Source organism: Lathyrus oleraceus, chromosome 3 (assembly GCF_024323335.1).
Source record: "Lathyrus oleraceus cultivar Zhongwan6 chromosome 3, CAAS_Psat_ZW6_1.0, whole genome shotgun sequence".
Lineage (NCBI taxonomy): Eukaryota > Viridiplantae > Streptophyta > Magnoliopsida > Fabales > Fabaceae > Lathyrus > Lathyrus oleraceus.
Genome location: NC_066581.1, coordinates 187,989,270 through 188,013,098, shown reverse-complemented (window position 1 = coordinate 188,013,098; position 23,829 = coordinate 187,989,270).

The following is a 23,829-nucleotide window of genomic DNA, read 5'->3' as shown; positions in this document are numbered from 1 at the left end:
GGATTTAAAGTGTGAAGTATTTTCTCCATGACTTTTACCTCATCAACATCTTCACCATTTCTCTTAAGTTGATTGACTACGTGTAACACCCCAAATATTGTTAGAGTAATTTAAATATTATTTAATATAATTATTGGAAGGTAAAAGGAATTATTAAATAATATCGGGAATTATTATTATTATTATTATTATTATAGGTGTTATTTATTTTAATAATAATTAAATAATAAAATAAATGGAATATGAAGAGTGGAAGGGTAAAAGTGGAAATTTGATAAGAGGCCAAAGGGAGAACTCAGAGTGTTTTCACGTATTTTGCCTCAGAGTCAGAGAAAGGGGGAGAAACGCTGAAGAGAAAGAGAAGGAAGAGGAAAAGGCCAAAGATTGCTCAGAGCTTCCTTCAATCCAAAGAGGTAAGGGGTCTGAACCTTATTAAACAATAATATGCTGAAAATGGTGAAATATTGGATGAACGAAATTGGGATTTTAATCGAAGGAATTCGTAGAAATTATATGCAATGATGTTAGGATTTGTGAAATCAAATAGGGAACTGTTTGTATTAGATGATATGAGTGATTTTGTGTGAAATTTAGACTGTGGAAGGATGAATTTGGATAGATCTTGTAGCAGAGAAAGCCATTGCAGATCTGGAAATCTAGTTTCTGGTCATACGCGTATGGCACTAGGCAATACGCGTATGAGATGGCTGGTACGCGTATGGCACTAGGCAATACGCGTATGGATGAGGAAGATGATGTTTTGAACGTGTTTTGGTCTCTGTTGGTACGCGTATGGGAATGTGATACGCGTAGCATACGCGTATGGACATGGGCAATACGCGTATGGAATTGGTCAGGCGTGGGCAATACGCGTATGGGCATAGGCAATACGCGTATGGGCAGAATTGTGGTCTTTCCTGGACTGTTGTTGAGCAGTTTTTATTGTTTAGGCTGAGCGAGGTAACTTAGCTGATGCATGGTATACGAGGGATCATTTCCCGTTGCTTTGAGTGGTATAGATATTAGTAGAGTGTGATAATACTGTGTTTGATTATGTGGCATGATGTGATATGCTTTTGTGATAGAATGTGTTAATGATGATGATAACATGACTATATGATGCTGTTGTTGCTATGTTGATTATGATGCATGCTTGGTGTGCATGCATTCATGAAAGGCCGATGCCTAGTGATGAACGGACTGAGTTCCAATGATGTTGTTGACTCCGGGCTTGTTGAGAGGCTTGGTTCCTTGCGGGGAACTCGGATTCTATGGTGATGAATCTGGGAGTGGTGATCCTGTAGTTGGTCACAAAATGGGTATACCGAGTCGTGTTGAGTCATACATGGGTGTGTGCATTGCATTTGATATGTTGTTTTGTTGATGTTCATGAATATGTTGATTATGATGATTATGATGAGCTGTGTTAGCATCTGTGAAATATATTTATGTTTATATTTCTGTCGTTATATTATTATTTAATAATGTAATTCTCACCCCTTCTGCATGTGTTTATGCTCATCTATGATGAGCAATGTGCAGATAAAGAGGAGTAGCTATTGTTGAGGTTTGAAGAATAAGTGTAGAGTTATTCTACAGAGTCGAGTCAAATGCTCTGGTCATGTGACACCGGGGTTATGGGATTCGATAGATAATTGATTATTATTTAAGTTGTTTATGATGACTACCATGTTGAGATGTTTTGTTGAGATAATGTTGAACCATTATTATGAATTGTTATATGATGAATGATAATATTAATATTGTTGTCCGCTGCGAAGTTTTAATAAAATAAATAATATGTTTTATGTTGTGATGCGATAATTGTTATGTTGTAAGAAATGTAAACTCTTCTACATGTTGTACTCTGATAATCTATTTAAATATGTCGTTTGGGTAGAAGGGTGTTACATTAGTGGTATCAGAGCCTGGTTAGTCCAGTCGAGTCATAATGTGATGTTTTCCCTGATGATCGATTAGTGTAAATGACACTGTCGATATTTAACGGTTGTGGTGGTGTTGTGCAGAGTATGGCTGGAGAAAATGACCGTGTGATTGCCGAGGCTTTGGTTGTTATGGCGCAGGCTATGCAGGCGCAGCAGAATCCGCCGGTCGACGAGTTTAAGAATTTGGGAAGGTTTCTGAAGAATAACCCTCCTACATTCAAGGGGCGCTATGATCCAGATGGTGCTCAGATTTGGCTGAAGGAAATTGAGAAGATTTTTCGGGTGATGACGTGTACTGAAGCACAGAAGGTGCAGTTTGGTACGCATATGTTATCTGAAGAGGCTGAAAACTGGTGGGATAACACTCGCCAGAGAATTGTAGTACCAGGTGCTGAGATGACTTGGGAAAGGTTCAAGGCGGCCTTTCTGGAGAAATATTTTCCTGCTGATGTGCGATGTAAGAAGGAGATGGAATTTCTGGGACTGAAGCAGGGTAACATGTCTGTTGCTGATTACGTTTCGAAGTTTGAGGAGCTGGTGCAGTATTGTCCTCATTATAATAATGCTGATGTTGAGGAATCCAAGTGTGTCAAGTTTGAGAACGGGTTGCGTCCCGAGATCAAACAAGGCATTGGTTACCAGGAGATTCGTAGGTTTCCTACGCTGGTTAATAAGTGCAGGATATTTGATGAAGATAGCAAGGCTAGGACTGCTCATTACAAGAGTCTTAGTGAGAAGAAGAATAAGGATCGTGGTAGTCCTTATGCATCTCCGAATGGTAAAGGTAAGCAGAAAGTGGTAGCTGAGAAGAAGCCAAGTGGAGGAGGATCTCCCATAGCTGGTAAATGTTTCAAGTGTGGCGAGCCAGGCCACCGTGCGGATAGCTGTACCAAGAAAGTGCTGAGATGTTTCCGATGCGGTCAGGCTGGTCATAGAGTTACGGAATGTAAGGATGCTGGTCCGACATGTTTTAATTGTGGCGAGAAAGGCCATATCAGTTTGCAGTGCTCGAAACCGAAGAAGGCGGCTACTGCAGCTCATACTACTGGTAGGGTGTTTGCTCTGAGTGGGGCTGAAGCTCCTAAAGAAGATAATCTGATTAAAGGTACTTGCTTGATTAATAATGTTGAATTGCTTGCTATTGTTGACACTGGTGCTACTCATTCGTTTATTTCGTACGAGTGTGCGACCAGGATTGGTGTGATTATGTCGTCCCTAGGCGGAAGTATGGTGATAGATACTCCTGCTAATGGTTCTGTGAAGACTTCTGTTGTCTGTCGAGGTTGTCGTTTGAGGATCTTTGAGAGAGAGTTCGTAGTTGATTTGGTGTGCTTACCCTTGCACCAAATTGATATTATTCTGGGAATGAATTGGCTAGAATTCTATGGCGTGTTTATCAACTGCTATAGTAAGACGGTGCGGTTTTCTGAAGTTGGTGAGAATGATGAGGCAAGATTTCTATCTGCTGGCAGGTGGGGGAATTTGTGAAAGATGAAGCTCAGATATTCGCTTTATTTGCGTCTCTGCAATCGGATAAGAAAGTGGTGAGTGTAGATTTGCCTGTTGTCTGTGAATTTCAGGATGTGTTTCCGGAGGATGTAAGTGAATTACCTCCAGAACGGGAAGTCGAATTTGCCATTGACTTAGTACCAGGTACGAGTCCAGTGTCGATGTCTCCTTATAGAATGTCGGCAACTGAATTAGTTGAATTGAAGAAGCAACTTGAAGAATTGCTTGAGAAGAAGTTTGTGCGTCCAAGTGTTTCTCCTTGGGGTGCACCAGTATTGTTAGTGAAGAAGAAAGAAGGTACGATGAGGTTGTGTGTCGATTACCGGCAGTTGAATAAGGTGACTATCAAGAATCGGTATCCATTGCCGAGGATTGATGATTTGATGGACCAGTTGGTTGGAGCTCATGTTTTCAGTAAGATTGATTTGCGGTCGGGTTATCATCAGATCCGAGTGAAGTCAGATGATATTGCGAAGACTGCTTTCCGTACGAGGTATGGTCATTATGAATACACTGTGATGCCGTTCGGTGTGTCTAATGCTCCAGGTGTGTTTATGGAATATATGAATCGTATATTTCATCCGTACCTTGATAATTTTGTTGTGGTGTTCATAGATGATATATTGATATATTCTAAGACGGAAGAAGAGCATGCAGGACATCTGAGAATTGTTTTGCAGGTGTTAAGAGAAAAGAAATTATATGCAAAGTTATCTAAATGTGAGTTCTGGTTGAAGGAAGTGAGTTTCCTTGGCCATGTGATTTCGAGTGGTGGGATTTCTGTTGATCCGGCTAAAGTTGATGCTGTATTACAGTGGGAGACTCTGAAGTCTGCTACTGAGATACGCAGCTTTCTGGGGTTAGCTGGTTATTATCGCAGATTTATTGAGGGCTTCTCTAAGTTGGCATTGCCGTTGACGCAGTTGACTAAGAAGGGTCAAGTGTATGTGTGGGATGCCGCTTGTGAAGCGAGTTTTGTTGAGTTGAAGAGGCGGTTGACCAGTGCTCCAGTGTTGGTCTTGCCTAATCCTGATGAGTCCTTCGTTGTCTATTGTGATGCTTCTTTGATGGGTCTTGGTGGTGTTTTGATGCAGAATGGTAAAGTTGTAGCTTATGCTTCTAGACAGTTGAAAGTTCATGAGAGGAATTATCCTACGCATGATCTAGAACTTGCAGCTGTTGTATTTGTGTTGAAAATGTGGAGACATTATCTGTATGGTTCCAGGTTCGAAGTGTTCAGTGATCACAAGAGTCTGAAGTATCTGTTTGATCAGAAAGAGTTAAATATGAGGCAGAGAAGGTGGTTAGAATTACTGAAGGATTTTGACTTTGAATTGAGTTATCATCCCGGTAAGGCTAATGTAGTTGCAGATGCGCTGAGTAGAAAGTCTCTACATATGTCTATGATGATGGTTCGAGAGCTTGAGTTAATTGAACAGTTCCGTGATATGAGTTTGGGTTGTGAAGTTTCCGCTGATAGTGTAAAGTTGGGTATGCTGAAGTTGACTAGTGGAATTCTGGAAGATATTCGGAATGGTCAGCAAGTTGATGTCGCTCTAGTTGATCATATTACTATGGTTAACCAGGGTAATGGTGGTAATTTTGAGATTGATGAGAATGGTATCCTGCGATTTAAAGGTAGAGTTTGTGTTCCTGAGGTGTCTGAATTGAAAAAGAGTATTCTTGAAGAGGGCCATAGGAGTGGATTGAGTATCCATCCAGGTGCAACTAAAATGTATCAAGATTTGAAGAAGTTGTTTTGGTGGGCTGGTATGAAAAGAGATGTTGCTAAGTTTGTGTATGCCTGTTTGACTTGTCAGAAGTCAAAGATTGAACATCAGAAACCGGCAGGTATGATGCAACCTTTGAAGATTCCTGAATGGAAGTGGGATAGCATTTCCATGGATTTTGTGACGGGATTGCCGAGGACGACGAAAGGTAATGATTCTATTTGGGTGATTGTGGATCGATTGACTAAGTCGGCGCATTTCTTGCCGATGAAGATTAATCACTCTTTAGAGAAGTTGGCAGAGTTGTATATTGAGGAGATAGTGAGGCTGCATGGTATTCCATCCAGTATTGTGTCTGATAGAGATCCCAGATTTACTTCTAGATTTTGGGAAAGTTTGCAGAAAGCGTTGGGAACTAAGTTGAGGTTGAGTTCAGCTTATCATCCTCAGACTGATGGTCAGACCGAAAGAACTATCCAATCCTTGGAGGATTTGTTGAGAGCTTGTGTGTTGGAGCAAAGTGGTTCTTGGGATATTTATTTGCCGTTGGTGGAGTTTACTTATAATAATAGTTTTCATGCTAGTATCGGTATGGCTCCATATGAAGCATTGTATGGTAGGAGGTGTAGAACTCCATTGTGTTGGTATGAATCAGGTGAAAGTGTTGTACTCGGACCTGAGATTGTGCAGCAGACGACTGAAAGGGTTAAGATGATTCAGGAGAAAATGAAGATTTCTCAGAGTCATCAGAAGAGTTATCATGATAACAGGAGAAAGGCACTTGAGTTCCAAGAGGGAGATCATGTGTTCTTGAGAGTTACTCCGACGACAGGTGTGGGTAGAGCTTTAAAGTCTAAAAAGCTTACTCCGAGGTTTGTGGGTCCGTACCAGATTTTGAAGAGGGTTGGGGAAGTGGCGTATCGGATAGCTTTACCGCCGTCGCTTTCTAATCTGCATGATGTGTTTCATGTATCTCAGTTGAGAAAATATATTGCGGATCCTTCGCATGTTGTTCAGTTGGATGATATCCAGGTGAGGGATAATTTGACCGTTGAGGTGTTGCCAATTCGGATAGATGACCGAGAAGAGAAGACCCTGAGAGGTAAGAAGATTGCTCTAGTGAAAGTTGTTTGGGGAGGTCCAGCTGGTGAGAGCTTGACTTGGGAGCGTGAAGATCAGATGAAGGAGTCGTATCCGACTCTATTTGCTTGAGGTATGTTTTCGAGGACGAAAACTTCTAAAGTGGGGGAGAGTTGTAACACCCCAAATATTGTTAGAGTAATTTAAATATTATTTAATATAATTATTGGAAGGTAAAAGGAATTATTAAATAATATCGGGAATTATTATTATTATTATTATTATTATAGGTGTTATTTATTTTAATAATAATTAAATAATAAAATAAATGGAATATGAAGAGTGGAAGGGTAAAAGTGGAAATTTGATAAGAGGCCAAAGGGAGAACTCAGAGTGTTTTCACGTATTTTGCCTCAGAGTCAGAGAAAGGGGGAGAAACGCTGAAGAGAAAGAGAAGGAAGAGGAAAAGGCCAAAGATTGCTCAGAGCTTCCTTCAATCCAAAGAGGTAAGGGGTCTGAACCTTATTAAACAATAATATGCTGAAAATGGTGAAATATTGGATGAACGAAATTGGGATTTTAATCGAAGGAATTCGTAGAAATTATATGCAATGATGTTAGGATTTGTGAAATCGAATAGGGAACTGTTTGTATTAGATGATATGAGTGATTTTGTGTGAAATTTAGACTGTGGAAGGATGAATTTGGATAGATCTCGTAGCAGAGAAAGCCATTGCAGATCTGGAAATCTGGTTTCTGGTCATACGCGTATGGCACTAGGCAATACGCGTATGAGATGGCTGGTACGCGTATGGCACTAGGCAATACGCGTATGGATGAGGAAGATGATGTTTTGAACGTGTTTTGGTCTCTGTTGGTACGCGTATGGGAATGTGATACGCGTAGCATACGCGTATGGACATGGGCAATACGCGTATGGAATTGGTCAGGCGTGGGCAATACGCGTATGGGCATAGGCAATACGCGTATGGGCAGAATTGTGGTCTTTCCTGGACTGTTGTTGAGCAGTTTTTATTGTTTAGGCTGAGCGAGGTAACTTAGCTGATGCATGGTATACGAGGGATCATTTCCCGTTGCTTTGAGTGGTATAGATATTAGTAGAGTGTGATAATACTGTGTTTGATTATGTGGCATGATGTGATATGCTTTTGTGATAGAATGTGTTAATGATGATGATAACATGACTATATGATGCTGTTGTTGCTATGTTGATTATGATGCATGCTTGGTGTGCATGCATTCATGAAAGGCCGATGCCTAGTGATGAACGGACTGAGTTCCAATGATGTTGTTGACTCCAGGCTTGTTGAGAGGCTTGGTTCCTTGCGGGGAACTCGGATTCTATGGTGATGAATCTGGGAGTGGTGATCCTGTAGTTGGTCACAAAATGGGTATACCGAGTCGTGTTGAGTCATACATGGGTGTGTGCATTGCATTTGATATGTTGTTTTGTTGATGTTCATGAATATGTTGATTATGATGATTATGATGAGCTGTGTTAGCATCTGTGAAATATATTTATGTTTATATTTCTGTCGTTATATTATTATTTAATAATGTAATTCTCACCCCTTCTGCATGTGTTTATGCTCATCTATGATGAGCAATGTGCAGATAAAGAGGAGTAGCTATTGTTGAGGTTTGAAGAATAAGTGTAGAGTTATTCTACAGAGTCGAGTCAAATGCTCTGGTCATGTGACACCGGGGTTATGGGATTCGATAGATAATTGATTATTATTTAAGTTGTTTATGATGACTACCATGTTGAGATGTTTTGTTGAGATAATGTTGAACCATTATTATGAATTGTTATATGATGAATGATAATATTAATATTGTTGTCCGCTGCGAAGTTTTAATAAAATAAATAATATGTTTTATGTTGTGATGCGATAATTGTTATGTTGTAAGAAATGTAAACTCTTCTACATGTTGTACTCTGATAATCTATTTAAATATGTCGTTTGGGTAGAAGGGTGTTACACTACGGCCAATACTCGAGAAAAATAATCAGAAATTGACTCGGACTCTTCCATAAATAAACATTCAAAATCACCTCTAAGAGTTTGAAGACGAATCTTTTTCACCTGTTCCACTCCTTTGTTACAAGTTTGAAGTTTGTCCCATGCTTCTTTGGCCGTCGTTGCGTTGGAGATCTTCTCAAATGTATCTTCATCCACCGATTGATAAATGAGGAAGAGAGCTTTCTTGTCTCTCTTTCTTGACTCCCTCAATGTCTCCTTTACACATTGGCTTAGCGAGGCTTCATCTTGCTCATTGAAGCTTTTCTCAATGATATCCCACACATCTTGGGCTCCTAGTAGCGCCTTCATCTTGATACTCCAATTGTCATAGTTGTTCTTTGTGAGCATCGGCATTTGAAAAGGAAAACCTCCATTCACCATTTTTTTAGGACCTTGAAGCTCTGATGCCACTTTGTTGGAAATAGACCCTTTTGTGTTTAGGAAAAGTGTGTGGGAATATTAGAGGCTTGAATAGAAACTTGGTAGGTAGAAGAATTATTTATGGAAGAGAGAATTTTATATTTTTGCTTGATACAAAAGTGTTGGATTACATCTCTATTTATAGTACTCTAAGGAGAACTCTAGACACACTAATTCTAGAGAGTTCTCAAGTCTAGATATACAAAGAGTATTCTAGAGAATATTACAATCTTAAGAAATATCTAGATACTCTAAATACTACAAGTTTTTTCTAGAAACATTATCCAATATAAACTAAGCCCAAATAACTAAGTCCAAAATCAAATAATAAAATTAGGCCCAAATCAAGTCTAATATTTCAACAAACTGTAACACAAACCAGGGCCAAAAAACACCCTCACATCGTGATTCAATTGAAACAAAAAAAACCTGAACCTAACATTCATGGCTAACATGAAATCCACAAGGTTCGAATCACAAGCCAACGACGGATGACGTGGTGAACAACAACAAATATATTCTACACACACAAAAATAAACCTTAACCCCAACAATCCCTAAAACCCCAAATCCAAACTCGTTCTAGTCAATCAATAAAAGGAAGAAGGATTTAAGTGAGAAATCAATAATACAAGTGTAACTAAACAACTCAAAGATCTATCTGTATCGAATCGAAGCTTCTCAGCTCCGATTAACCCATGTGATTCGCTTTCTCCTTCGTTATATCTACTTTTTCACTTATGATGCTTCTGAGTAGTTCGAATAGGGAGGTTTTGGTTTGAAATTTTTTAGATTTCCTGGGATTTTTTATAATACCAATAGGGTATGGATTTTTGTTACCTGTTATGCTCTTGTTGTTCTTTGGTGGCTCTTTTTGATTCAATCTTCTACTTTAAGTTTCTATTGCTACTTGTGTGTTGATGATAGGCTTAGGTTTTTTGAATTCTTGATGATAGCTAGGGTTTTATGTTCTTATATGAATTGATGATTTTTGCTATGGTTGGTTTTTGTTTTGTTTTTAATTCGATGGTTGTTCCATTTCCCCCTCATTTTTTGCTCGGTTACTATTTTTTTATAGTGACGGTTACTAGGGTTTATGCTAAGGATAATTGTTGTGTCTTTTCTATAGAAATAGTCAAATTGGTAGTGAAACATATTATTCTTTATAGGAATACAAAAATTATCTTAGAATTTTGGCGTAAAATTATTAATGTGTTTATTGTGCCTCTCCAAACATGACATTCTGCTATTGTATTTTATTATTTTGGCATTGAGGTTATACTTATTTCCTATAATCATGCTAATACTACTGTCATCTTGTATTGTAGGATAAAATATATTGTTCAGGGTCAGAGGCACCGTGAGTTGGCAAGGGATGGAAAATTCATGACAAATAAAGAAGAAACCATCTTTCTCAGTCAACTTGATTCTCACTGATATTTCTCTCTTTTTCTTCTCTCTCTTTTTTGTTGTAAAAATATGTTAGTAAAATGATTTTGTGAACTAGGATGGATTGGCTTGAAAATGCAGATTGAATGTAAATTGATTTTTGCAACTGGTTTATTGATTTGGTTAGCATTGGATACATATCGATTTTTGGACACTTATTGGATTTAAGTTAAAAACTAAATTGGGTTTTGAATGTGGATTAAAAACTTTACAAAGAAAATGCGCCATGATCATAATCTAATGAAATGCAATTTTTTTTTACTAAACATCAAAGTAAATTAAGAATGGAATTCAATGAAATCAAGCTATGAAATTTACTTAAAAATTTGTATATGAAAAAATAAAAGATAATGCATTGCGGTAAAAAAGAAGAAAAAGCCGTCTCCTAACCTTTATATGACGCGAATGAATTATGAATGATTTAACCTTATTTCCAAACAAAACAAAAAACGAATGTATGCATGAATGAATGAATGAGTTGAGTGTTGCTTAATCAACTAAAATCTAACTAAAACCCCTAATGAGAATCCATAAGCAAAGTGTCAATCATGGACATGTAATGCATGATAGAGGACTGTATGGATTGGTAAAAAATAAAATAAAATGAATGAGTGTAGAAGAATTAAGTGGGGGGAAATTTAGGGTGTGGCAATAACAAACTAAATCATATCTTTTTATTGGAGATATTAAAGGATCAAATCAAATATCTATCAGATTATGGACAAAAATAACTGCAGATCCACAAGAAAAAAGCCCAGAGTTATTTTGCTATATAAGGAGATAAAACTTAAATTTGAAAGTAAGCATTCCCATTGAATATTTTAGAGTGTTAGGTGTCACATCTAAAAAAACATGATCCTTCAGGATGGTCTCGGAAAAAAACTATTCAAACAGAGTCGCCACTGAACTTTATTTATTCCAATGAAGGAAAGGGAAAATATCGATAAAACCCTTCAAAAAAGAAAATAGTTGTCGCAACCAAATCCAGGTTTGGGAATCAATTATACAAGGGGAACATATTAGCACTCCTCACGTCCGTTGTACTCTACGAAAACCTTTTAGTTAGATTTGAGATTGGATGTTGGCTTATGTTAATTGTTTTCTTCGAGTGGTAGAAAGCTTAAAAAGAAAAGGAAAGGAAATTGCAAAATGTTTTTTTATTAACGAGCTTGATAAGATTGCGGGTCTTGATTTTACGTATCTCTGGGTGCAATGAAGAACTCAAGGCTATGTAGTTCTTGGTAGAAAATAAGTGTTGGTTGATTGATTTTAGAGGACGAATGTTTAGGTCACGTTCTAATGGTTAAACATTGGCTTATTTGCTTGCGGATGGGAGACTTAACATTCGTTAGTTTTACGGTAGAAGGGATCCTGTTTGATCACGTTCTAGCAGTTTAAACATTATATGCTCATGCATGGGTGGCTTAAGCGCTAGTTTGTACACGCGTTAGAAAAGACTAAACAATGTCCGTCTATGAACATGTTTTCAATTGCACGGGGGCGAGAAAAAGATATGTTTGATTGGTTTTGTATGTTTTAATGAACAAGTGTTTAGATCGCATTCTAACAGTTAAATATTGGCTTGTTTGCTCGCGGTGGAGACTTAATTGTTAGTTTGTATTCACATTAGAATGAACTAAATAATGTTCTTTTGCAAAAAAGAAGTTTTTGATCGCATATGGGTGAGGAATTAAGTTTAATGTGTTTGTATGTTTTTTAGGGGGGACGAGGAAAGTTCAAGCAATATGGCGCCCACCAATTGTTCAATTATTCGAGGAGTAGTGATGCGAGCGCCCCCCATTCCTTTTTCGTCCAATTTGATATTTGATTTTTTTTGTGTGGAAGTCGAATATTCGCGGTAGTGAGGCAAACGCCCCCACTTGCTTATTCGAGGAATAATGAGGCACACACCACTTATTCCTTTATCTAAGTTTATTTAGATTGTTTTAATCGGAAGACAAAAATTTGAGCAATATGACGAGTGCCAATCATTCATTCATTCGAGGGATAGTGAGGTGAACGCCTCCCGTTCCCTTTTTCATTCGAAGTTTAATTAAGAAAAACTATTTGATTGCTTCGAGTAAGCGCAAAAGAAAACTCGATGTTGATCGAGGTTTTTATTCACATTAGTGGACAATGATTTGTGAAATGGTTAGAAATGAATTGTATTTAATTTGAAACATATTGGTTTGAGGAAAAGAATTCACTTGGCGTTGGACCAAGGATTTTTGTTTATGAAAATGTTTGTTTTAAGTTATGAAAAATGGTTTGAAGTGGAAGTGATTATGAAATCGAAATTGACATAAGGCGATCAATTCTTAATTATCAAAATCAATTGATTAAAACTTAATTAAATCACTTAATTAAGCTAATCAAAATTAATTATCAAAATTGTTTGATTAAAATTGATATAATCAAATAATCAAGTTAATTAAAATTGATTAACAAAATTATCTAATTTAAATAAAACTTTAATTAATTAAATTAATTAAAAAGAGATAAACAACAAGATCGAGTGCAAAATGATCGAAGCGAGTTAGCCACAATGTGTTAAAAGCTAGTTTGTACATAGAGACAACAGAATCGAAGTGTCGTACGTAAGATTCATAACACGGCGAAAATACTAAATTGATGTAATACGGATTAAAAATCCGATTTAAAATGGAACGAATATCAAACCGTCACCACCATTATATTTACATATTTACAATATCACAAACTATTGCAGCATCCCCAGACAAAATTCCAATGCAAATGGATCAATTTTTTTAGTTATAATACAAATCAATGATGTAAACAACACAATTTCAAAAAGGATGACCAAGTTGTGGAGTCATTGAATTGACTTTATCAAACCAAATTAAATGACTATTATTATTATTAAAAAAATAGAACCATAAACTCAAATGTGGCATACTTCTAAATTAGCAGACATTTCTTTCTCAAAATAAATAGTCAGAGCAAAAAAGTAAAACAATAAGCCTCCCTCTCTCAATTTCTCTGTGAACATAACCTAAACCCGTGCTTCTCTCATCATTTTTACAGATTCAAATAGACTAAATGCTAATCACAATAATAACTCAAACAAAATTAATAGAAAATTTAGCATGAACAAAACTCAATTGAACTGAAACCACATAACCAATCAACAGTAAATCACGCAAGAGAGTTCAAAAACCGAAAAATTATCGAAACCAAATTGTTGTCAATGTTGATACTGATACATAGAAGAGTTACATGTATAAAAAAAATTGACATTGATGTTGAGCTGATGTGATTCAGAACCGAGTGAGACAAATTGAAACACTTCAACTTTGTTTGGACGCAACTTTATCGATGATGCTTTTGTTGAATTGTAATTCCTTGTGTCGAAGCAGGTTACTCGACAGAGCAAGGAAGTGTCGAACCACCTAGTGTGTTAAGTTGTGTTAGTGTATCGAAGTGTCGAAGCATGTTGCTTCATACAGGATTTCGACTTATGCCTATTTTAGTAATGTTAGCTATTTTGGGCTTTTATAGTTTTGGGCTTTGGCTTTAGGTACAAGTTAACCTAAATCTATAAATAGAGGGAGTAACCCTTATTTTTGTAATGAAGTTAATAGAGAATTATAACATTGTATTCACAGTATTTTGCAGTTGCGAAGTGAATAAGAAGTTTTCCACAGTTTGTGGGCAGAGAGAAACTATGCATAATTTAATTCTTCTTCTCCTTCATCGTTCTTTACACTCTTTCTTTCTCTATTATTCTTTCTTTTCATTGCTATTATGTGGATGATAAAAATATTATTCATCAAGATTGATTGAAATTCTCCATAGCTTTTGGAGGATTTCCAACATCTGGTATTAGGGCTCCAGTTGAAACAATTTGTGGGAAGAAAATCACCATGGCAACGAATCATCCAAACAGGCATTTTCCAGCAAATCTTCCGATTCTCAAGAACAACAATTATGAGAATTGGTGCAAGCAGATGAAGGTTGTGTTCTGTTATCAAGATCTTTGGGATCTTGTGAAGGAAGGAGTAACAATGCTTGCAGAAACTGTGACAGATCAAGAAAAGGCTCCACATAAATAATTGAAGAAGAAAGATTATAAAGCTTTCTTTATAATCCATTAATGTGTTGATGCAGATAACTTTGAAACAGAGTCAATGAAAGAAGCATGGGAAATTCTGGAGAAATCGTTTGGAGGCGCGGAGAAGGTGAAAGAGGCGAGGTTACAAACTCACAAAAGAACATATGAATTGCTTCAGATGGAAGATAATGAAAGCATAACTGATTTCTTCACCAAGGTTACAAAACGGGTGAATCAAATCAAGGTATATGGAGAAGTGTTGACATTAAGATTTGTTGTTAGAAAGATCTTGAGGTCGTTGGCTCCAAATTTTGACCACATGGTAGTAGCCATAGAAGAGTCAAAAGATTTGTCAAAATTGATAAAGGAAGAGCTTCGAGGGACACTTGAATCTCATGAACAAAGAATGACTGAAAGAGCTGTAGGAAAGTCGAAGAGTGATATGGCTTTAGAGGTTCAATCAACAAAAGAAAGAAAAGGCAAAGGAAGCTGGAATGTAAACAAAGGCAGATGAGGTTACAACAATTCGACTGGTCGAAATCAACAAGAAGGAAATTGGACGAATCAGAGAAAACCCTAGAACCAAGGCAACCAAAGAGGTGGTGATGCAGGTAGAGGAAGAGGCGGTGGTCAAAATCCAGACAAGAGTCACATTTAGTGTTACAATTGTCAAAGGTATGATCACTATTCTAGTGATTGTCCAGAAAAACAGAAGAATTAAGAAACTTATGCAAAGCTGGCGAAACATGAAGAAGAAGAGACGTTGTTGATGGTTACAACAAGAAAAAAAGAGAGATTCAAGGACCAGTGGTACTTAGACTCAGGATGCTCATCACACATGTCTGGAAGAAAAGATTGGTTTGTCAACATAAAGCCCTCAATGAAGAACATGGTGAAATTTTCAAATGACAACACTCTAGCAGCTGAAGGTGTTGGTGATGTTCTGATTATAAGGAAAGATGACAGGAGGTCAGTAATTTCAAATGTGTTGTACATACCAGGTATGAAGAGCAATTTGCTCAGCATAGGGCAATTATTCGAAAAGAACTACATAGTATCGATCGAAGACAAGATGATGGGAGTTCTCAACTCAAATGGAAGGTTGATCTTGAAGGCTCCAATGTTTCAGAATAGAACCTTTAAGGTTGAGATTAATGGGATGAAGCATAAGTGCCTTGCAACAACAACCAACCGAGATGAATGAATATGGCGTTATAGACTTGGCCATCGCAATTTCAAAGACATCAGAGTATTGAGTAGAAGAAATATGGTTCCAGGTTACCAGAAATCGACATTCCAAACAAAGTGTGTGAAGAATGCGTGCAGGCGAAGCAACATAAAACAACTTCAGTAAGGATGCATGAAGCAGGTCGAAGGCAATTTTTGAAGTCATATATTATGATGTATGTGGCCCTCTCCCGGTGGATTCGATTGGAGGTAACAAATACTTTACTACATTCATAGATGATTTCAGTCGAACATAGTGGTCTTACCTGATCAAGAAGAAAAGTGAAGTGATCAAGGTATTTGCCAAGTTTAAATCTATGGTTGAAATATAGAGCGGTTGAAAGTTCAAGATTTTAAGGACTGGTGGTGGTGGAGAATATGTGTCAAAAGACTTTGATGCATTATGTGTGAAAGAAGGGATTGTGCATGAGGTGGTGCCACCCTACACTTCACAGCAGAATGAAGTCGCAGAAAGGTAGAATATAACCATTATGAATATGGTTAGAAGTATCTCGAAAGGCAAGCATCTACCCAAATAATTATGGGGAGAAGCTGTGTCGACTGCGACATATATCCTGAACAGATGTCCGACGAAGAAGCTAGAAGGAATCACGCCAGAAGAATATTGGTCTGGTGTCAAGCCTAACTTGAGTCATCTGAAGGTGTTTTGATCTATAACACATAGACATGTTCCAGATCAGTTGAGAATAAAACTTGATGACAAGTTGAATTAGATGATCCTGATAGGATATCATTCGACTGTAGGATACAAGTTGTTTGACCCATTGAATAAGCAAGTGGTGATCAACTAGGACGTGATCATAGATGAGCTTAAGGAGTGGGATTGGACTAAGAATGTAAAGAAATATTTAGTGAGAATCTTTTATGATGAACCAACTAGTGAAGTCGAAAGAGAAGTCCGACAGGAAGAAGTCAGAGGTGAATCAGGCCCAAGAAGACCTCAAAGAACAAGACACATGCCTGCGAGGTTGTAAGAATGTGAGATTACATCAGATGATGCGGTCGAAGAAGAAGGTGAGATGGTACGTTATGCTTTCTACGCAGATGTTGAACCTGTCAATGCAGTTGAGGCATTGAAAGATTCAAAGTGGATGAAAGTAATGGACGAAGAGCTGAAGTCAATCGAAGTCAACAACACTTGGTCACTTGTCGAATTGCCCCAAGATAAGAAGGCAATCAATGTAAAGTGGGTATACAAGGTGAAGTTGAATCCCAAAGGAGAAGTGAGTCGACACAAGGCGAGACTTATAGCAAAAGGATTTCTTCAGAAAGAAGGAATCGACTTCGATGAAGTTTTTGCACCTGTTGCTAGGATCGAAACAATCAGATTGGTTATTGGTCTAGCAAACATAAAAAACTGGCAGATGTGTCAGATGGATGTGAAAAGTGCATTCCTGAATGTACCCTTAGAAGAAGAAGTTTATGTTGCACAACCAGATGGGTTTGTGAAACAAGGCGAAGAAAGAAAGGTATATAGGCTGCATAAAGCCCTGTACGGACTTAAACAAGCTCTAAGAGCTTAGAACAAGAAGATAGATGGATTTATAAGCGAGAAGGAATTTTTAAAGTGCAAATATGAACATAGAGTATATGTAAGAAGAAGCAAGAGTGAATTGCTTATACTATGTCTCTATGTCGATGACCTGTTGATAACAGGTAGATGCAAGAAGGAGATCGAAGACTTCAAAAGTGATCTTAACAAGGAATTCGAAATGTCAGATCTAGGTGACATTTTATATTTACTTGGCATCGAATTCTACAAAAGTGGTAGAGGTTTGATGATTCATCAAAGAAGGTATGCAGGCGAAATACTCAAGATATTTGAGATGTAAGATTGCAACCTAACTTCAACTCTAGCTGAGCCCAGATTACAACTGTCGAAAGATTCAGATGAAGATGATGTCGACCCAACCCAATATAGAAGACTTATTGGGTCACTTCGATACCTTTGTCACATAAGGCCTAACTTAGAATACGTGTAGGTATGGTGAGTAGGTTCATGCAGAAGTCAAAGGTATCACATCTAGCAGCGGAGAAGAGGATACTAAGGTATCTGAAAGGAACTCTCGACTATGGCATTTTGTTTCCTACAACTGATAAAGGAAAAGAATGCAAATTAGTAGTATACACCGACTCAATTTGGTGTAGTGATGCTGAGGATCGAAAATCTACAACTGTCTATGTGTTTATGCTAGGTGGTACACCAGTTACTTGGAGTTCGAGAAAAGAGCCAGTAGTGGCATTATTATCATGCGAAGTAGAATACCTAGCTACTTGTCTTTGTGCATGTCAAGCAACGTGGATGGTGAATCTGGTCAAAGAGATAATAGCGAAGAGTCATGGAGCAATTACCATGAAGTTCGACAACATGTCAACTATCAATTTGGCAAAGAATCTGATAGCACATGGTCGAAGCAAGCACATCGAGATGAGGTTCCATCATCTTCGAGAGCAGGTAGCAATTGGGAAGATGAATGTGGAAAACTGCTGAATTGAGAATCAGATTGTAGACATTATGACGAAGGGAGTGCAAGTCAAAATGTTCAGAAGACTAAGAGCTATGATGAATGTAGATAGCTTAAACACAATGAATTAGGTGGTGTTTTGAATTGTAATTCCTTGTGTCGAAGCAAGTTGGTCGACAGAGCAAGGAAGTGTCGAACCACCTAGTGTGTTAAGTTATGTTAGTGTGTCGAAGTGTCAAAGCATATTGCTTCACATAGGATTTCGACTTATGCATATTTTAGTAGTGTTAGCTATTTTGGGTTTTTATAGTTTTGAACTTTGGCTTGAGGTACAAGTTAACCTAAATCTATAAATAGAGCTAGCAAAACTTATTTTTGTAATGAAGTGAATAGAGCATTCATAACATTGTATTCATAGTATTTTGCAGTTGCAAAGTGAATAAGAAGTTTTCCATAGTTTGTGGGCAGAGAGAAACTCTGTAGAATTTAATTCTTCTTCTCCTTCATCGTTCTTTTCATTCTTTATTTCTCCATTGTTCTTGCTTTTCATTGCTATTATGTGGGTGATAACAATCTTGCTCATCAAGATTGATTGAAATTCTCCATAGGTTTTGGGGGATTTCCAACAGGTTTTGTTTAAATGCCAGCCGCCGCCGTTTGATCCGAACGCGCCACCATTAGAGGAAGATGACGTGATTAGTAGACTCGGTGAGGATCTGCACTGCACCACTCTAAGGATACATCAACTGGATTTGAATTACGACGGTGTGAAAGATGTCTCAGTCGTGAATACTTTTTTTCGGTGATTGCAGAAGAGGAATAAAGGGTGTTTTGCTGTGATGATGGTGGTGAAACTGGTTTCGTCGGGAAAAGGGTGTTGAAGCGATTTATGGTTGACGATTTGTTGAAGTGAAAAAGGGTTTCAAAATGGTGATAGTGGTGATGGATATGTTAATGGAGGTTGCATTGATCATTGAAGGGATTGAAGGTTGTATATGATAGTTTGGTTGTTGACAGTGGATATGGAAATTTGATGGAGTGTCAAAGGTGATGAGGTACGTGTATGATCCAGGCGGAGGGAGTTGAGTGAAAAAGGATGGGGTTGTGTAGACGTGAGAAGTTATTTTAAGGTGAAGGGTAGCGTATTGAATTAGATGGTGGTTCGTTTGAGGTAAGAGTTAAACGTGAAGGATAAGATTTTTCTGTTTAAGTTCTCCTTTTCTTTTTGCACAATAAACCCCTCCTTGTTGAATGTCTAAGCATGAAAGCCATATGAAGAAAAGGAAAGTCACCTTTTTGCCCCGCATTTGGCTATGTTTCCAGTAGAAAAATGTTTTTTTTTGCTTTATCACTTGGAACACATGTCACTTTAAGAATGGAGAATTTTCTTTAGATGTTCTTTTCTCTCCTCTTAGCATTAGACACATGGGAGAGAGGAAAATCTCATCTTTCATTGGCCAACTTATCTTTTTTTGTTATTTATTTTCTTTCTATTTTTTAATTGGATGTTGAGGGAATACAAGGATTACAAGCATGAGCCATTGATCAATCTTAATTCGAAGGCCAATATCAAATCAAAGAACCACAAATTATTGAGAAATTTTAAAATGCCTAGAATGCCTCTTCTAGATACTTTAATTGATTAAAATCAATTTAAATAAATTTAAATAAATTTAAATAAATAAAATTTACGTCTTTTAAAATAAACATGATAAATTAAAGTGAAAGCATGAGAAATTCTATTTAAATTTTTTGAATCTTTTGACAAAAGAATAAAAGTAAAATGACCGAATATGAATATAAACCAGGGGTAAAAATGCCCAAAAAATTACAATGAATGCACTAAAATGATCAACGTAAAATAAACATGTCGAAAACATACATGCTTTGATCAAATTTTAAAGTAAAAAGTATCAGATTGAAAAGGCTCAGGCTGATCAAAATACGACTGAAAAAGTAGTCAAAAAATTAAAACGAGCACGCCAAGTTAAACTACGTGAATCGTAGATTAATAAAATTGACGCCTGCAAGCTCGATTGCGAAACTTTTCGCCTGCTAATTTTATGTACATTTGAAAATTGATTCAACCAGTTTATCTATAGATCCAAAAATTTATCCTGGTCGATATTTTAGGTATTATGTGTGATGAAATACATGTTGTGCTATGCAGATGATGGAAAGTGAAGTAAAGTCAGATGAATGAAAGTTTTAAAATACCCAGACTAAATTGAGATATGACACTAGGATTTAAAAGAGTCCTTGTTATTTTCATGTACACCTCTATGTTTCAGTAACTTGACATAGAAGGTTTGTCTAGTAGAGTTGTAATATGCAACATTCTTTTATCATGTTAAGATTAAAGTTGATCACTGGGGTTTAATGGTTGTTTGCCTTGTGACTGGTTTTGTGGCAGAGAAGAAAGTGAGTAGGTTCTTAGGTTAAGAGGGAGACTCTAAATTGAAAGTTAGTGTTAGGAAAAGATATTGAACAACGTAGGGTTTGTTGTTTCTTATAAGACTAATTTTACTAAACTACTAATAAGTGTAATAAGTGATTTTGCTTTCTTAGCTCGTGGACTCAACCCCCTAGACATAGGTGTAGTTTCTCCGAACTGGGTAAACAATTAATTATGTTATTTATTGCTTTTCTGTTCCATCATCTAGTACTTTTTATTATAATGGTTCTGACGCATCTTGTCAACCCGGTTGTCGAAGCATCAAGTTTAACATATGTCCCATGAGGAACAAAATTTTAGTAACCGGTTACAATAACTCAAAAACAGTTCTTGTAATGTTTGGAAGTGCAGGAACAACAGTCGGTGAAGCCCAAATTGAAGAGAATGTGAGAAGATCAACAAGGCTTAGAGGCATGCCTGCAAGACTGCAAGATCGTGAGTTGTTCCTAAATAATAAAGTCAATGACAATGGTGACTTTGTCCATTTTGTGCTCATGGCTGAATCTGGACCCGTATAACCAGATGAGGCTTTGAGTAATCTAAAATGGATTTGTGCAATGAAGGAGGAGACATAGTCAATTGAGAAGTACAAAACTTGGGAACTAGTTGATCTACCTCAAGGAAAGAAGCCTATTGATGTGAAATGGGTGTACAAGGTCAAAGTAAATCCCAATGGTGAAGTTGTCAAGCACAAGGCCATATTGGCGGCGAAGGAATTTTTGCAAAAAGAAGGAATAGACTTTGATGAAGTATTCACACTAGTAACAAGGATTAAAACCATCCGACTAGTTATTAGAATTGCAAATAACAACAACTAGTTCATCTATCAAATGAACATAAAATTGCATTTTTGAATGGTCTATTAGAAGAGGAGATATATATGGCACTACCCCATGGTTTTATTGTGAAAAAGTAGGAGTCCAATTTTTATAGATTGAGGAAGACCTTGTATGGGCTGAAGCAAATTCCAAGTGCTTGGAACCCTAGGATAAATGGCTTCTTAATGGATATAAGGTTCAAAAAATATGTATCTGAACATGGTGTGTATGTGAATAATGATGCAAATAAAAGGGTGATAATTATTTGTCTCTACGTGGATAATTTGTTGATTACGAGCAACAATGAAAGTTCTATTTTAAAGTTTAAATTCGAGCTTATGAAGGAATTTGAGATGACAAACCCTGGTCTTATGACATACTTTCTTGGTATTGAGTTTCACAAGTCTAAGAAGAATTTGTTCATGCATCAAAGGAGTTATGCTCTTGAGATATTAAAGAAGTTTGAAATGGATCATTATAATATGGACATTACCTCTGCAAAACCAAGGTTGCAGTTGTCAAAGAATGAAGATGAGCATGAGGTTAATCCAACTCAGTATATGAGACTGAATGGATAATTGTGTTACTTGTGCAACATGAGACCGGACTTGGCATATAATGTTGGTATGGTGAGCCAATTCATGGAGAGGCCAAAGGCATCACACTTGGCAGCAGTTAAGAGAATTTTGAGATACATCAAAGGTTCGATTGAGTGCAAAATCATGTTTCCTGCAACTGACAGAGGTACAGGTTATAAATTGCTTGGTTATATCGACTCAAACTGGTGTGGCGATAAAGATGACAGAAAATCCACAATTGGATTCATCTTTATGTATGGTGAAACACCAATCTCTTGGTGTTCTAAGAAGGAACCAGTTGTGGCACTCTCTTCTTGTGAGGCCGAGTATATTGCAATGTTGTTGTGTGTGTGTCAAATGTTGATGCATTTGATGAAGGAATTATGTAGTTAAAAGGGTGAGGCTGTAATACTCATGATAATTTTTACTATAAATCATGCCAAGAATCCAATTCCACATGGAAGAAGCAAGCATATTGATATGAGATTTCACTACTTGAGAGAGCTTGGTAGTGAATGAATGTTGAAATTTGAGCATTATAGAAATGAAGATCAAGTGACCAATTTGCTAAGTAAGGGAGTTTCGATTGAAGCATTCAAGAGGTTGAAGAAGTACTTGAACATGGAAGACTTGAATTAAGGTGGTGTGTTAAGTGAAAAATCTAATTCAAATTGGTGTAACCAGTTACATCGAGGGTGTAACTGATTATCACCATTCCAACTGGTGAAAATGAACTATTTGTAATCAGTTACAATGGGGATGTAATAGGCTACCGGCCTTGGATGAAACATTATGGAGTTATGTGTAACCGGTTGCAGACTCGATGTAACCAATTGTAATTTTGAATTTTCTGCTATTTATTTATTTTGTTGTAGTCACTTTTATAATAGTAATTTGTATTCAAATTTATATTGATTTTTAATATAGTACTACTAAAAAATGTTTTTTTATATAGTTATTGAAATCACTCATATAGATAATTAAGTCACTTAGATATAATTATTGTGCAAGGAGAAAACATAAAATTCATCTATACAACATGATAATATAAAAATTTATATATATTTTTAATAAAGATACAATGTAGCACTCAAATTTATCAATCTAGAATTTTATAAAGAGCATCAATGATTTCTTGTTCTATGATATTGTGATAGTTTAAATAATGAATTTAATTACGAAATTGTCCATTTGTAAATTAAAAAAAAACAAACAAATGCTGCTCTTAGTTCATTCTTCGACATGAATGATTTTTCATATTAAAACATATCTATATTTATTCTTAAAATTAAGTATATTAAAGTCGATTTAATGAATGTAATAGTATTGAAGAAAACAAAAATTACTACTACAATCTACAAAATTACACTAAAAAAATAAATGTTATATTGTGATGGTCAAAAGTAGACGCACAATTAAAAAACATACACAACAAATATTTGTAAGCATTAGCTGAGCAAGTACATGAATTTGTCGCTAATATTTAATAAAAAACATAATATTAAGCCTAATGTAAAAAAATTAAGAAAAGATAAAAGTGAAAAAATAAATAAAAAAACTGTATATATAAAAGATGGGAGAATGATTTGTGTGAGTCTAATCTCTCATAAAGTTTGTAGTAACATGTTAAAACCTAAACCTTAACAAAGTTTGTTTGCGATGACCTGTAAATTATAATTTTTTAAATATTGGCATATAACAAGTGATTTTATTGTAGTAGCAACCATAGTGGTTTGACTTTTATTATATATTATGTAGAAGAGTTTCTTTTTTTTCTTTTCATAAACTCTTTAATTATTAAATTAAAATGTATTTTTAAATATTTTCATATATATATATATATATATATATATATATATATATATATATATATATATATATATATATATATATATATATATATATATATATATATATATATATATATATATTATTTTTATTTGCTATTAATTGATAACATAAAAAGAGTTATATATAAACAAAGCCTACAAAATATTCAAATAGATTAATAGCA